Here is a 16,303-nt window from a genome sequence, read left to right on the forward strand (position 1 = left end):
CATTTTTAAATTTAAAATAAATTATTCTTATTTTTAACTCTTGTTAACTCTGATAAAACCGCTTGGTTGGCATGCATCAAGCCTCTGGGTTTGATCATAGAAATGGGGTAGTCACTTAAATTATTTTTATTGCTAATCTCTTAATAGCAAAACTTCTCCAGGTAAGTGCCTCTGTGTTTCATACATAGAATAATTATTAGGAGATGAATTAAAGTTAATGGACCAAGTTCTCAAATAATATTTCACCATTTCCTTACTGAGAAAAAAAATATCCCTGGATGCTTTTGAGATATTGATTGAAATATGGGGAAAATATAAACTTTGCACACATTTTCTAGACACTTAAAATCATTAAATAGATTTAAGTTTTATTTTTTTCTGAAAGAAGTGATAATAATTTGTTACATTTGTTCTTGCATAAACATACCTTTATATAATTTTATATGATATTTATGCATTATTCCACTTTGAATTTTTTTGTCAAAAGAGCTGAAATATAGAAGCATAGTCCAATGTAATTTATTTAGAAAAAATAAACTTTCTTTCTTTTTGAGAGGGAGATAAAGAGAAGTTTTGGAAAATGAAATAAAACCAGAGATTTGCAGACTAACAAACTGATTTTTAACTATGATTTCTCAGGATTATAACATAGAATATTTATTTTCATGGTTTCTTGATACTGACTATACTGGTTTTATTTTTTCTTATAAAAATTTTAGGAGAATCCTTTATGGACTCTGTATGCAGAAAAGTTTCTGAAGATTTGAAGTGGTAAAGGTTTTCTACTTTATTTTGTTGTAAAACAAAGATATGTAAATTATTTGAAATTGCTGAAACTCAAGTATGTTATCCTTAAAAGAATATGAAATCAATTGTAGGAGTTTATCCTGTTTCATGCAGTCACAGTTACTAATAAATAAAAGTAACATAGTTTTCTTGTTTTAGATATTTTAAATTATTTTTGTAAATCTAGAAGATTTTTAATGATATTCAGTTTTTTTACTGTTTGTTTTGCTAGTAATAATTTACATGTATATTGTATTTGTAGAAAGAGGCTTGATTTAAGGGATAATAAAGTCAGCAGAGTAGTGTAAAATAACTGTTTTATTAAATGTATTTAAACTGTATTTAAAGATTTAAATGCTTGATGATGCTTTCTCTAGTAACAAAAAATTGAGGGAAGAATTAAACAATGCAGTTTTAATTTATCTTTTTGGATATTCTTAGCAATCAGAAGCATGTGGTGAGGAGCCAGAAGACAGAGAAGATTGAGCAACCAAGGCTCAGATGTGGTAGGACCCAGGCCTGGCCTCCAGCCTGCGCTGGTACTCCTCATCCAGGCCTGCACAACTCTGTGTGCCAACACCTCTGTACCCCACAGATTCCTGGAGTTCTGTAAAGAAAACGGATGGTATACAGGGTGTCCCTTTCCTGCCAAACTGGACCTACAGAATGGACAGAACTTACTTCAAGATCTGAGCAAGCTCAGCCCCTCTACCTTAGGTATGGCTGGGCCAGGGTGGGCCAGGCAGGGGACAGTGGTGGAAGAGAAGGTAAAGAAGACAAAGCATACCTCCTTTCTTTCTAGGGCCCCATGGTCATGACTACCTCTCCCAGGAGTGGGAGAGTGAAGGGGGCCTGTCCCTGCAAGTGGAGCCCGAGTGGATGAATGAGCTCTGAAGACACAGCTGCCTGCCTTCTCACACCAAGCCAAGCCTTAGCCTGCTGCACCCAACCCTGAACCAGAACCCAGCTGAGCTGCCCCTCTAAGGGACAGGAAGGCTGGGGGATGGTGTTTACAACCAAGCCTTTCCACCCCTTCCACTGCTGGGGAGAATGACACATCAAGCTGCTTGTTAGCATTGTTATGGGGGAAGGGGAAGGAAGAAAAACTCTGAAAACAAAAAATATTGTTCTATGCAAAAGCCTCTTGATCGTGTTTCCTCATCTTGGCCCCAGCTTCCTGTGTCCCCAAGCTGACCTGCAAGAGGGTGAGACTGTCACACCCTGTCCAGGGCCACATCTCCTCACAGCCTCCATGTCCAGGGGAGGAAACTCAGTGGGAAGCCACCCACTGGTTTCTAAGTTTAGCCCAGGCTGGAGACCATGCCCCTCACCCGCCTCCCAGGCTAAGCCAGGCATGACCTCATCTCTGCTCTAAGACTCCACCCTTCCACCCTAGTCCTGCCTTTGCCAACAGGGGGCCAGTCTGGCAAGCAACTTGGAAATGAAGAGAGAGATGGAACTCTGGGCTTGTAGCCAAGATAGGAATCAGACAAAGGAAATAGGAAGCTGCCACACACATGTTGGAACCTGTGGCCTTTATTCATGCCCCCCACAAATTGCAGTCAGAGAGAAGGCCCAAAGTAAAACCCCCAATCTACCTACCCTAGAAATGCTCCTCTGAGCCAGAAGTATATAAAGTGCTAGTGTGTGACCATCCTCTGGGGAGGGCCAAAGGGAGTAAGAGCCCTACCCCTGGACTGCTCAAGAAGGGCAGGCCACAGGCCCAGCTCCCAGAGGACAGGGAGGGAGGGCAGGCCTGCCACCACTCTGGGGGCTAGGGAAATGATGCAATCCTGGGCATGAGGGAACTGGAAAAAGGAGCCTTCAGCATGGAGTCCTAAGGGTGGAGCTCAAGGGCAGGTGGGTGATCCCTAAACCCCTGTGAAGGAAAAGGGCATCAGGAGCCATGGGGATCTCAGAGAATGGGACAGCCCCTCTGGCACTTATTCTTGTGGACCTGGAGGCCAGCTTGAGTGGCCATCTCAAAAACCTCCTGCAATCCCTCATAGGTTTTGGCAGAGCACTCAAGGCACTGATATGATTTGCCATATCCCGGCCTTCTTCAGATCGGACAGGTTCCTGAGAAGACAGAAGATAAGGCAGAGGAAGCTGTTGGTTAGGTGCACCTCTCACCAAATCACCCATAAGTATAGTAACTATAACAAATACCTCCTCCAGCCTTGAACCCACAAAGCATCCAGGCCCCAGCTGCCCCAGGCAGGGATCTAAACCTCATGTTTACATTCAAAGTTGTCCCCAGACTAGCCCCTCCTCTCCCACCTAGTTGCAGACCCTATGGTCCACATATGTTTTGCCTGAATGTGTGTTGGCTACCTCCTAAATGACTACTTTCTCCATCATCCCCCCAACCCATCCTCTGCCTGCTGTCCCCAGTTTAAAACCTTGCCTTATATAATTATCCTCTCAAGATAGTCTCTATTCCATACCCTGGCAGCTTCCTATAATAAACTCTTCCTCTGGTCAGTGGGCCACTTAGTGAGACCCTGAATAAGTCAGCTCCCCCACCCCCTAAGCCTTTCTTCAGCCATTGATGATGCCCTTCCTCCCCAGGTACACTGATGGCACAGTCTGCATACCCTAAGTGAAACATAAGCTGTCTCCCCGTGGACAAGGACTTCCTTATTCATTTTAGTAGCCCCAATTCCAAAGACAGAATAATAAACTGGAATAAATTAAAATGCCAAGTGACCTTGGACAAGTCACCCACTTCATTCTATGATCATCTGATTTGATACTGAGGTTCCTTCTGGTTCTTAGCAGGGCACACACATGGGAGAGGAGGAGGTAGATATCACTATGACTGCTTAACACAGGACAGTTGGCTGAAGAGAGAGCTCCTTTCTGCCCCAGACTGCAACCCCTCAGAGGGCACCTTCCTCCCCAGGGTTCCCCATCAGGCAGCCCCACCCACCTGCTTCATCTTGGACAGCTCTCTCCTGGTATGCTCATCTTGCCTCAAGTCCTTCTTATTCCCCATTAGGATGATGAGCGCATTGGGGCAGAAGTGCTTCACCTACAGGGTCCACTTCTCAGGAATGTTTTCTGCACAGACATGTCCCAATAGGTACCTCAGTTTAAGCATGTGAGCACTGGTCTTCCTTCCCATAGCAGTCTAAGGCTGATGGTCTCCTTCATACCTCAAAACCCCGTCCCTTGTAGCATATCCTCCCCCAAGCCCTTCCAAACACCGGAGATGCCACAACAAAGGAGCCAGCAGAGCCTGTGTGGCCCTTGTGACTCCATCCCCACAGCCTCTGAAGATGGCTGACTCCAAAGCGTCTCCACCCTCTCTCTCCAAAGTCCTCACCCAGGCTGTCGGAGCTGTCAATGGAGAAGCACATGAGGATGACATCTGTGTCCAGATAGGAGAGAGGCCGAAGACATTTATAGTCTTCTTGCCCTGCTGTGTCCCACAAAGCCAGCTCCACCTGATAAATGGGCAATACATAGCTGACCCCAAGGGCCCCAACCTACTACCCAGAGATCCTCTCAAACCACTAGTCCTACTGTGTGCAAGGCACCATATTAATCACAGTCATAACAAACTCAATTGAGTTTTTCTTTAAAGTTCTAAGATGTAAACTGGGTGTACTGCTGCATACCTATAAACCAGCAATGTGGGAGGCTGAGGCAGAAGAATCGCCAAGTTCAAGGCCATCCTGGGGAACTTAACAAGATGCTGTCTCAAATTGTTTAAAAAAGTAAAAAGGACTGGGGATATAGTTCAGTGGCAAAGTGCTGCTTTTAACACTCCTGAGGAGACTTCTAAGGAGTCTCCACAAGCCTAGCACTCGAAACAACTGCAAGCAGAGGATGAGCATTTTGGGAGCTGGCTACTACAAAGTTAGGAAAAAAAATGCCTAGTGCCTAAGGTCAAACCAAACTGGAGGAGCTGATCCTGTGGGTGAAAGATAAGATTAAGGGACTCCCAGCCACTGCCAGAGCCATTTAGCTCTGGGGAGTTCCCTGGGTCCTTATCTGCATCTTAAGGATTAAGCCACCTTTGTTTACTTAAAAAGAAGAGACACTGAATGCAGTAAAGTCAGTCACACTGAGACCTTTGATTTTGCACCTATAGTTGCCCCTATGTGAGAACATCTGGTCCACTCATGAAAAATCTAAGGTGCCACTGATAGGAGTCATAATTAAATGGAAGTTCAAAACCCGGAGAGATTTTTTTCTTATCCAGTCTGTTTTAAAGGTTATTATAGATTGTTTCTTGGGGATAATCTAGGCTAAATGTGTGTCTAAGAGATGTTTCATTGTAACATCTGGTTTCTAAATGAGTTTGAAACATTGCATAATCTTGCAGTTAAAAGTTGGGGTTAGGTAATTGATTAGTTTGATTTCAGATAATTCATGCCAGAGAACTTAAATACTTAGGATAGAAAATTAAAAGAACTCTACTTCTAAGTTGGCAAGTAACTCCCAATCATTCAGTTTTATTTTTTCATCAATTTTTGAACTGGGTAGCCTAAGGAGATTTCACTGGGTATACAGTGCATTGATTTGGGCAAGGATAGTAAATTATGATTTAGTATCTGTTTCTCTGTGTGTAAGATTTAGGAAAAAAAAGTGTTGAATTAAAACGTTGGTCTGGCTTATTGAAATGACATTAATTAGTAACAGTCTTGGGAATTTTCAAAGCCTAATTTCAGATATGCATGGTAGTGTGTGGTTCTTTCTAAAATTTTTTAGGCAAATTTAATGTAACTTAATACTACTTTAGAAACTTCAGAACAAAGAAAGTAGCTTAATGATCCTGAAGGAACTTCTTCTGATGGTGGCTTTTATATTATCAAGAAAGATCCTATTTTCAGTTTTGTGTGAGCAAGTTTTTCTAGTGTAGGAAGGTACAAAGATGAAATTTTGTAAATTGTATCTTAAACTTTTACCATATTTTCAACTTCCAAACCTGAAAAATGTGACTTATGGTTAAAATGCCTTAGGCGTGAAGTTTCTGCTCAGAATTCCAGGTTTCCCAGTTCCTTCCAGACCTCAGCCAGGACTTAAATTGATATGCAAATAGAAGAAGCCTGGAGCACTCAGTAGGAGACAGATCTGAGGCCCAAGGGAAAAAAAAGGGTAAAAGTGTCTTTTTACCTGAACTCAAACTAGACCAAACCAAGAAGTAAATTGTATGGTATTTACTAACTACTGGCCAGTCATCTTTTTTTAGGACTCTTGCTTTTTCTTAGATTCTGTATTTTTTTTTTGAGCTCGTGATTTTTATCCTACAGACAAGTTAGTGTTTTTCTGATAAGTTCTATTTTTGATCAACTGGAGTTTTTTTTTTAAACATTGCAATGAGATTTCACCTGAGAAAGCTGCAAGACCTTTTGTGTTATGTGTTACTCTTGTTATGTGTTGTATGTCGGTATGTCTGTATGTGTGTATGTCCATATATTATGCAGTGATATGACAATTAATAGATGAGGAGCGCTCACAAAAAATTAAAAATGGATCCAAATATCTTTGATTCACGTGATTCAAATGGCTCAATTCAAATTTGGTAAATAGATAAAAAAGGAGGTCTTAAATTAAGCTTATAAGTTTTTCTAGGTGTTCAAAAAAGCCCTAATAAAATGTTAAATCTGCTTAAATTAAAAAGTTTACAAGTATTGTTTCAAGATGTGAACAGAAGGAGGTTAACAGATAGAAAAGAGAAACTAGAAGGTTCTAGGTATGGATTTAATAGAGGGAAAATGTGTTTCTGGATAAGAGAGTCTATGTGATTAAGTAATTAAGAGGGTTTAAGTAAGTGATAAAAAAGGTCTGTACAAGTTGGTTATAAGTAAGTTTTTGAGCAAGTAATCTTTTTTTTTTTAAAGAGAGAGTGAGAGAAGAGAGAGAGAGAGAGAGAATTTTTTTAATATTTATTTTTTAGTTCTCGGTGGACACAACATCTTTGTTGGTATGTGGTGCTGAGGATCGAACCTGGGCCGCACGCATGCCAGGCGAGCGCACTACCACTTGAGCCACATCCCCAGCCCATTGAGCAAGTAATCTTAAAGAAATTAAGCAGCTAAACAAGAAATTAAGCAGTTAAACAAGTGCTGTTGTTTTAGAGAATTGTGCTATGTTATTTCTTTAAAAGCCAAACTTGGTTAGCATAAAATCATCAATGTAATTGTGATGTTACTAATGTGTTCATATCTTCCAGGTATACAAGTCTGTAAGGTAGAAGCTTTACAAGCTGGTGTTCTAAAGTTGTATGGTAATTTTAGGTTCAAAAAAAAAACATGTTGGAGATTCAATTATATCATTTGTGTTCTATAACTGGACTTGTTATCAGTAAGATATGTAAAGTTCTATGTTACTTTCTACACTGAGACACAATTTAAATGTATTTTTAAGTTAATGAGAGCCTAATCTGGGTAAAGGTTTTATTGTAAAACACAAAAGTGCTTTGCTACTTTCCTACAAGAGGTTAAAAGCTTTCAGCCTTTCTTTAATTCATGTTTTAGATGTGATATTATGTTGTGTTAGCTAATATTCATGTGAACTTGAGCAACAATTTATGTAGGCTTTGTAAAATGATGTCTAAAAAGCAAAGATCAGCTTCAGAACTATAGTATTTAAGATTTATGAGCCCCGCCTTACTTGAGATAAGGCTCTATGTACCATCTCACTGCAAGTGAAAGTGACTATGAAAAAAGTAGGCCAGATTCCAGTGCATTTAAAGTTGTGCCCAAAAGTTGGTTTTTGTCACGATTGCCAGGATATCAAACAGGGGATTATAATGTATAACTCTGCCAGAATTCAAGGTAGCTATTATGTAAACTAAATATGTTTTTATCCTAGTTAGTTTTGTTTTAAAGTTTGCTTTTAGATGGTCTAAGGATTGCATGTTAATTTTTTTTAAGAGGTACTGCTTTAAGAACTCACAACCTGGGTTAACTTAAGATAAGGAGTTATCACCTACAGGATAGAGAGATAGACATAAAAGTTCAGCACCCTTAATATAAGGCTGTTGACTTATTTGCTAGATGTTTAAGATTAAGTTTTAAAATTAAAAATTTGGCTCTTGCCCTCTGAGTCAGTCTGAATCAGGGAATAGGGAACTTTTTCAAAGGGCTCTGCAACTCTAGGCCACATAACTTCCCGAGCAGGGAGATTAATGAGACCAGTGGAGGGCAGAAGGCCAATCAGTGCATTTGCTGTAAAGAGGAGGGTCATCAGAGAAGGGAGACATCCCTGATGCTTCTGAGGGAAGCCGTATGGTCAAGCAAGGCCTGGACCCATCCCAGCGCAAATGGCACTAGCAGAACTGAGAAGCTGCTGTGAAGTTCCCGAGGACTCCCAGGGGACTCAGCTGACTGTTAACAATAGGTAGAAACATAAATCAGTTTGACTTGCTTCATCTTAAACACTTAGCAAAGACAGTCAAAGCCAAAGCACAGCTGTTCCTGGACATCTTAAATGATAATAATAATTAAATGTAACTTCCATAAATAAGTAGACTGGAGGCTACAAAAGAGATTCTTAGACAGAAATGCCTGATAAATGTCAAAGGGACTGCTAGAGTAGTTTTAGTCTAAGGCCTTTATTTCTAACCAACGCAGGTAGACTTGATGTTTGCTAGTATGGTTATCCAGCCCTGAGTAGCAGAATTAAAGATTTTTCTATTAGACACAGAGGTCATACTAGTAAAAGGATTTTGCAGGATCAGATGGCATTAAATTATTAGACTATATCTTAAGGGAAAAGACATCTGTAACCCTAAATGTTGTGTTGACATCCCTGACATTTCTGACAATGTGACAAGTATCCTTAAAGATTTACATGCTCAGATGGAAGCCATGTCCTCAGCAACTTTGTTGTGAAAACAATATCTTAGCTCCTAGTTCCTGGTACTGCCTGATGGAAAACATTGTTAATCTTTGTCTTGGTCATTATACTCATTGGCATATTCCTGTGCTGTGGCATTTATTACTGCATCAATATGGTTCCAGTACTAATGAGTTCTTGTTTCTCTTATAGACCACCTATCACTCGAATGGCCTTCCAGCCTATTACTTCTCAATTGGACTTTTAGCATGAACCACTCGATAGACCCAATATTTTTTAAGGGGGACTCCAAACTGCTTGCCCCACACCGTCCCTTTTCATCCTGAAGAAGCCATAGAGATCCTCTTCGTCCCCCTTCCTCAGAGCAGTAAGGAGTTCCCAAATTAGAGGGGGGAATGAAGCCAGATTTAAAATTAGGTAGTTAGTGTAGTTAGATAAATCGGTCTAATACCGAGTGAAATCTAAAATGGAGGCCATGCTAAAACTGATTCCAGGAAACACAGGACAACCCATGGTAATCAGAAGGCAATATGCTCCACCGACAGAGATGAAAAATGAGACTCCCCAATAATTATGATTCATTACTTTTAAGATTAAAAGTAGTCAGAAAAAGGAGTGGGGAATGAAAGGGTAAAGTTTCTAAGCTGGAAACCTTGAATTAAAATGTAAAAGATTGGGTATTATTAAGTTCCTCTGTTACACCCAGATTCCTGAGATAGTTAAGACAACGCCCTACTGGCCATTCAGCCTAGGGCCCTGTGCAGTTTGTCACAGGGCCCGAACCAATCAGTTTGAATGTGTACCCAGTTTAGAAGTGACCAATCACACCTGCCCAGCCTGTTCCCGCCAATGAATGGACTAATCATGTATCAGAGTTGTTGTTCAATTTTCCCGCACCTCATGATGATTTGTTCTGATGTATGCAAAGCCCCCCGCCCTCTCCAAAAAGTGTACTTAAGCTCTGCTTGACCTCTGCTCTGGGCTCTGGGCTGCTCTCCCTTCTTGAGTGAGCACGGAGCCCCAGTGCGCTGGAACGGATTTCTAATAAATCCCCCTTGCCATTGCATGGAGCTAGTCTCTTGTGGTCTCTCCTTCTCTGACGCTTCGCCGGACCCTTACAAGGACAAGTGGGGTCCTTGGCATACAAGAATGATAAAAAATTCAGTGCACACCAACCAGAGACACAAATTTATTTAGGAAAACCGATAGATATCCAAGGGAGAATGCAAGGCATTTTCAGAGGGAGAAACAGCAACCCATTGGTTGCAATAGCTCAGAGCTAAAGACAGAAGACAGAGCCATTACAAAATTTCACACCAGTTTTTCTAGCTCTAGCTTACTTTCCTTGTGTCCTGTTACTTTTTTCAGACAAGAACCTGGGCCAAGGGCATGCGTGGATTGCCCAAGTGTTTCCTGTTTTGCATTTCAAATGTTCATGGGTGTTTCCTGCATTCCAGAAGTTCTTGGGCACTCTCTTTCTCACTCCCCCCCATTTCCCCAAACCTCCAGTACTGGGGATTGAACCCAGGGGTGCTTTACCACCAAGCTGCATCCCCAGTTCTTTTTATTTTTATTTGTTTTAATATGGAGACTGGGTCTCACTAAGTTGTTGAAGGTCTCCCTAAATTATTGAGGCTGCCTCAACTTTGCCATTCTTCTGTTACCAAAAATTTGCTTCTTGCCCCTGTTGCCAATACAATAATGAGACATGGCTTTTGAGGAAAAAAAAGGAAAAATAAATTTTATTGCTTTGTTAGAAAAGTAAAAACACAGGGAACTTCTGTCTCCAGAGTCTGATTCTACCAATCAGTGCGAACAGAGGATATTTGAAGGTGATTCAAAGGATACATTCTAGGTGTGTCCTAATAGGGGTCATAATTCACTTGTTAATTTGGGAGACTTCTTAGATCTTCTGGATCCAACTCCCAAAATCTGAATTACTTTATTCCTGAGATAGATGTGTGCTCAAGGATAGATAAATGGATTTAGGATGTGGAAGAAGGACAATCCTGTTTCCTCCAAGATTAGGGATAAAAAAAAATGTCCATTTAAAAATAAGCCTCGATGGCAGAAGCATGAAGTGGACCATTATACTCCTGCATGTCTCAATAGTCACAAATATGTGCCACCTGTCCATTTACATGCTTCTCCTTTGAGACTCAGTAGTAGTGAAGCCAGATATAAAATTAGGTAGTCAGTGAAGTTAGGTAAATCGGGTCTAATACCGAGTGAAATCTAAAATGGAGGCCATGCTGAGAATGACTCAGGGAAAACAGGACAACTCATGAAATGTTAATGAAGTCCCAAAAAGGCCCTAGGCCAAAGTCCACCTCAAAGAAATGTTAATGGAGCCCAGGAAACAGCCCCCAACAGATTTGGAGATAGCCGATCCCAGAGAAGTGATAAGCCCATCCCAAAAGTCCTTCCTTCCCGTTTGGCCCACCTGTGTCCTAACCCTTCCCACCTACATTTCATCACCAAAACTATAAAAAGGGGAAAAAACCGTGCTTCCACGGATTCCACCGCTTGGGTCCCCTTCTTCCTCCAGGAGAAGTCGAGAACAGCTTTTGTTAATAAGCTTATAATAACAAAGACTCAAGAAATTGTGGATATAGAAAAAAGAAAACCCTTGTACACTGTTGGTGAGAATGCAAGTTTAGGAAATGCATTTTTGAAAATAGTTAAACTCTAAACCATTTAAAACACAACTAACATATTACATGGTTAAATTGATTCTAGGTATAATTTCGAGGGGTTAGAATGAGGAAGTTAAAGAAATAACTGAATGCCCATTTTTTATGTAGCAGTATTGTCAGTAGTTAAGAAAAGAAATAAATTGTCTTGAAATGAAGGATGTACCAGATTTCTTTCAACAGCAGGGTATATAACTGCTCCTTTGATATCCTTCACACAATATTTCAGACTTTTTCTCTTGGCAAGAGAGGACACAGAGACTCAAATGAGCCAGCCCTCCAAAGTATGTAGACATGAGAACTGTGGATACCTCCCAAACTCCTGAGCCAAGAGAAGGTATGAAAGTGACACGAGGACACATTATCTTGTCAAGTTTACAGTGGGTAATCCAAAATTAAAGACTTTCCAATAAGGTATCTGTATCTAAGGAAGAAAAAGAGGGGCCAGGAATGAGCATTGTTTTACAAAGGGTCAAGTGAATCTTCTTTTTTTTTCTCTCATATACAATACCAAATGAAGAACAAAAAATTCTCATATAGAGTGCATCTAATATAGGAGAAAAATAATTACAAAATACTGCATCTATTTGAAATATACTATGAGGAATAGTTTATTTTATTGTGGAGTAATAAAGTTGGCATTGAGAATTTGAACAAGAAAATGAAAATATAGTATATATTCTGAGACCACAACAAAAAACTAAAGATAAGTTCCAGAACTCTGAATTTGAGGTCCTGCTTCTCACCTATATACCAGAAACACTTTATGAAGAGAAAAAAATCACTTGTATTTGAAATTCTCTCCTGATAATCACAGCAATCGTTACCACACAATCTGAGGAGATGCCAAGATGCCAGGACAAAAATATCCACATGGGCTTTGGGCCATGATTGAAGATACCATAAATGGAGAGAACAGAATTTCCAAAATTTTAGCTGCTGATATATTTTCCACTTGATGGGCCAACGGAGACTTAGAAATAAACTGCTCCACAAAAAGATTCATTTTTGCAGACAGTAGAAACTTTGCTGGGAAGTTCCCATCTACAAAAACCAGCCATAGCATTTGCGATTTGAAATTTCTTCTAATTTGTCTCCAATTCCAATCTGCAGGTGCAGTCTCAAAAATCTGCACAGCCACTATTCTCTGGTTTTTCATGGTGTCTTGCATTCTCCTTATAGTTTTTTTTTATCATCTGTATCACAGCAGAATTTGGATGTCCTGAGCATCAATGAGGAAGCCTAGGAATGGATCCCAAATAATGGTAATCTCCAGAGATGAAAACTGGATCTTACAGTGGAAACCACACCTTTCCCACTTGTTGTATATTGGACAGAACAGTTCTCATCCAAGAGCCTCTGGTTGGAAAAGACCTGCCCTCTGACTCTGAATCCACTCATCCTACTGTCCAAGTGACAGTAGATGGCATCAATCCCATAAATGAATGAGTCCACATTGAATCATGATTGGCAGGTTCTTGGGTGCATTTACTTTTCTTTTAAGGTGATTACATTTGAGTACAAATAGCAGCTTTTATAAAGGCAAAGTTTTCCTAATGTGGTGAAACCAAGCCTGGTAAAAGAATATTTAAATTCAGCCTTGTATATAGGAAGACATTATTGTATGTATTATATGCATACCTATTATTAATTATTGAAAACAATATAATGGGCAGTATTATTTTTTCATTTAACTTTCCTGATCTATTTTCTGAGAAGACAATCCAATATAAGTAAAATGTCAGGCAAAGGTGAAGTTTTAACATTTTTACTATTTACACTAAAAGAAAAAAAAATACAAGACACAGTTTAAATTCATTAGAATGACAAAACTGAAGATTATATCAAGAATTATAATTACATGACACCATGGCCTATGTAGCTTTTGTGATGGATTTGTGTAAAATAAAGAGAACAAATCTGAAAATTCAAGCTTTACTTGAATGAGAGAAGTGAAGAAATGGACTAAAATGGGAGATTAACTGAGGAGCCAGTTATTGAGGGAAGTTACAATCACCTCAGTGCAGAGAAACCTGGCTCCCTCACAGGCAGGTGGCCTCTTTACCCTGTCTTCATACCCAATTATCAAAATCCCATCAGTGATGAACTCCTTTCTTTCTTCTTAATTTTCTTTCCTCTGTCTTTTCTCCTACCTATTAACTCCCTTCATTTCATTCTAGAAAGAGTTGTCCCAATTCAGTCTCCATGTTTCCTTCTCACAACCAAAGCATTTAGAATTTTAACCTCACTGTGAGGTATATAAATTGATAATGGGTGTCTTACTCTGAGCTGTTTTCGGAGAAACATGGGATGTCATCAACTGGTTTGTTACAATTAGTTTCCACATAAAAAACCTGGGGTCACTTACCTTGGAAAATGAGAAGTACAATCAAAATTTTTATCCAGATGGAGCTTGTTTATAACTGAGAAGGAAAAAAAAGTTTTCTCTTTTCCACTGGGGACCCCCTCTTTGGCTACAGTAAGACAGGTACTCTCAAACTTCAGCTGTAACACCAAGATTACCAGTTTACTGAGATGAGCTACGGCTATTGGTCCCACATAACCTCATCCTGGAAGCCTCAGCTCCAAATCTGGGTAGAGAGGAAGCAGAGAAGGCTACTGGGTAGGTGCTGTAGGAAGGCATTTTCAAGTCTATTACTACATCATATCCAGCACATAGGTATTTATTTCCAATATGCTACAACATTTATTTGAATTAAAACTTAATCAAAGTGTTATAGTATTACTTTTTTATTATTATGATTTATAACATGAGCATATTATCTTACATAATTAAATCATCTTACAGAATTGTTTCATCATAATGACTCACAAGTAATAGAAATTCAAATGGCCAGTATATCTAGGCTTACATACTTATCTAAACCTTGAGATTTTCATGACTAAGGTTGTAACTCAGTGGCAGAGTGCTTACCTAGCACCTGTGAGGCACTGGGTTTGATCCTCAGCACCACAATTCCTCACATTTCTTTATTTTCTATTAGTTATAGGGACTTAAACTATGAAAGTGCTTAGTCTGCTAACTAAACTCTGAAGACCTTGATTCTTTTCCTTTTGCTTTTAAAAATCTACTATGTCCAAAAAAATAAGCCCACACTAGAGGAGCAGATGAATCAAAGTGCTCCATGTTATAATGATAGCTCACCTTCTTAAGTTCAGCAGTCTTCAGGTAACTCTTTCCACCTTCATGAATAAGATAAATCTTCATGAATAGATAAACCAGACTAATCATGATTTAATAAGTTGTTCAGTGATTCATACATGAATTATAAGTGGAAACCAGATTTCTATAACATGTTGTGAGAATATCCCTGAAAAACAGCATTTGCCTTTAAACAGAGAGGGGGAGAGAGAGAGAGAGAGAGAGAATTTTTAATATTTATTTTTTAGTTCTTGGCGGACACAACATCTTAGTTGTTATGTGGGGCTGGGGATATGGCTCAAGCGGTGGTGCGCTCGCCTGTCATGTGTGCGGCCCTGGTTTGATCCTCAGCACCACATACCAACAATGATGTTGTGTCCGCCGAGAACTAAAAAATAAATATTAAAAATTCTCTCTCTCTCTCTCTCTCTCTCTCTCTCTCTCTCTCTCTCTCTCTAATGCCACAGTCTGGCTGGGCACAATTCAGGAGCCACTTGTCAAAAGAAACGAACTTTATTTTTAGAACTACAAACACCAAACAAAACAGCTCCTCAGGAAAAAACCCTCAGAGCCCAACTGCCACCACCGGCTTCCACAAGCCTCTCACCCACACAAGCCTCACCACCTCCCACAATCCTCCTGTTCTTGAGGCCGATTGGCTGGGTCATGTGGGCGGAGCCAAAGAAGTCCCCCAATGAGCAGCTCCGTGGTGTGAAAGGGCAGGGAAACAGCCCAATTAACATCACCGCAGAGGAGCCAATCAGCTAGATTTTGCTGGGGCCACTGTGAACCAATCATCAGCCGGCAGCTGGAAGTTTGCTGGCAGCTGGAAGTTTGCTGGGGCCCCTTTGGCTGTGGCTCTCAACATCTCCCCCTCTCTGTTTAAACAACAAGCATGTGGCTTAGGGACCGTGCCTGCCTTAGGTTGTCCAATACTACATATGGTCCTTACCCATTAGGTTGGTACCATTGTAATTGGATCTTACCCGTCATTGACTACTGGTCCAGTATACAGCCACACCTGTGGAGAGATCTTTGTCATGACAAGCAGCTCTTGTTGGAAAAATTGTACCACCGATGACATCATCAGCAAAAATACCCCAACACTACCACAAGTCGCTGCACCAACAGATAGTTCACAATGCATAGTCTAGGCAAGTCTAGGCAAGTACTGCAAGTTCTGCACATAGTCTAGGCAAGTTCTGCAAGCAGTTCAGTGATGGCTATTGCAGAAGCTGTAGATTAGTTTTATCTTTGTATTCATCGGCACTGGGATGAAGATGGGAATTCTGGCAATAATGGCTAAAGAAAAAATTATGTAACATTCCAGAAGGCACTAAAAGAAAACAATTTTCTTAACAATTTACATTATCTTGAAGAGAATTATTAAATATAATGAAAAGGAAAGGTGAAAGTAAACAAACAGATCCGTTAACCTCCTTTTTTGTTTACATATTAAAACAATCCTTAACAGTTATTTACCCAATTTAAATTAAACCATTTAAATCACGTGAATAAAAAAATTTGGATCCATTTTTTCATGAGCGCTCATCATATATGATATATGGACATATGTACATTCAAACATATAACACAAAACACAAGTGTGCACACATAATATAATACATACAACACATAACATAATAGTAAAGGCCTTATAACTTTTTACAGGTGAAATCTCCATTGCAATGTTTAAAAACTCTATAGTCAAAAAAATAGAACTGATCAGCAAAATATTAACCTAGGTCTGTATGAGCTCAAAAAAACAAACCTAGAACTTCATGATATGGGAGAGGGCAATAATAAAATAGATATTGAAAAAAGCATCCTGGTTCTGTTGCAAATGTAA

At 39.8% G+C, this 16,303-nt stretch overlaps 1 pseudogene across 1 annotated transcript; it reads right to left on the minus strand.

The window, feature by feature from the left end:
- Positions 1–2,641: 2,641 nt before the first annotated feature.
- LOC308640021 (rho-related GTP-binding protein RhoC-like) lies at positions 2,642–14,520 on the minus strand (annotated as a pseudogene). The gene is made up of 4 exons: positions 14,458–14,520; positions 4,115–4,235; positions 3,719–3,849; positions 2,642–2,865 (listed from the first exon to the last, which is right to left on the minus strand). The product of its transcript is annotated as a rho-related GTP-binding protein RhoC-like (transcript).
- Positions 14,521–16,303: the final 1,783 nt, after the last annotated feature.

Source organism: Spermophilus citellus, assembly GCF_964194105.1.
Source record: "Spermophilus citellus genome assembly, contig: SCAFFOLD_366, whole genome shotgun sequence".
NCBI lineage: Eukaryota > Metazoa > Chordata > Mammalia > Rodentia > Sciuridae > Spermophilus > Spermophilus citellus.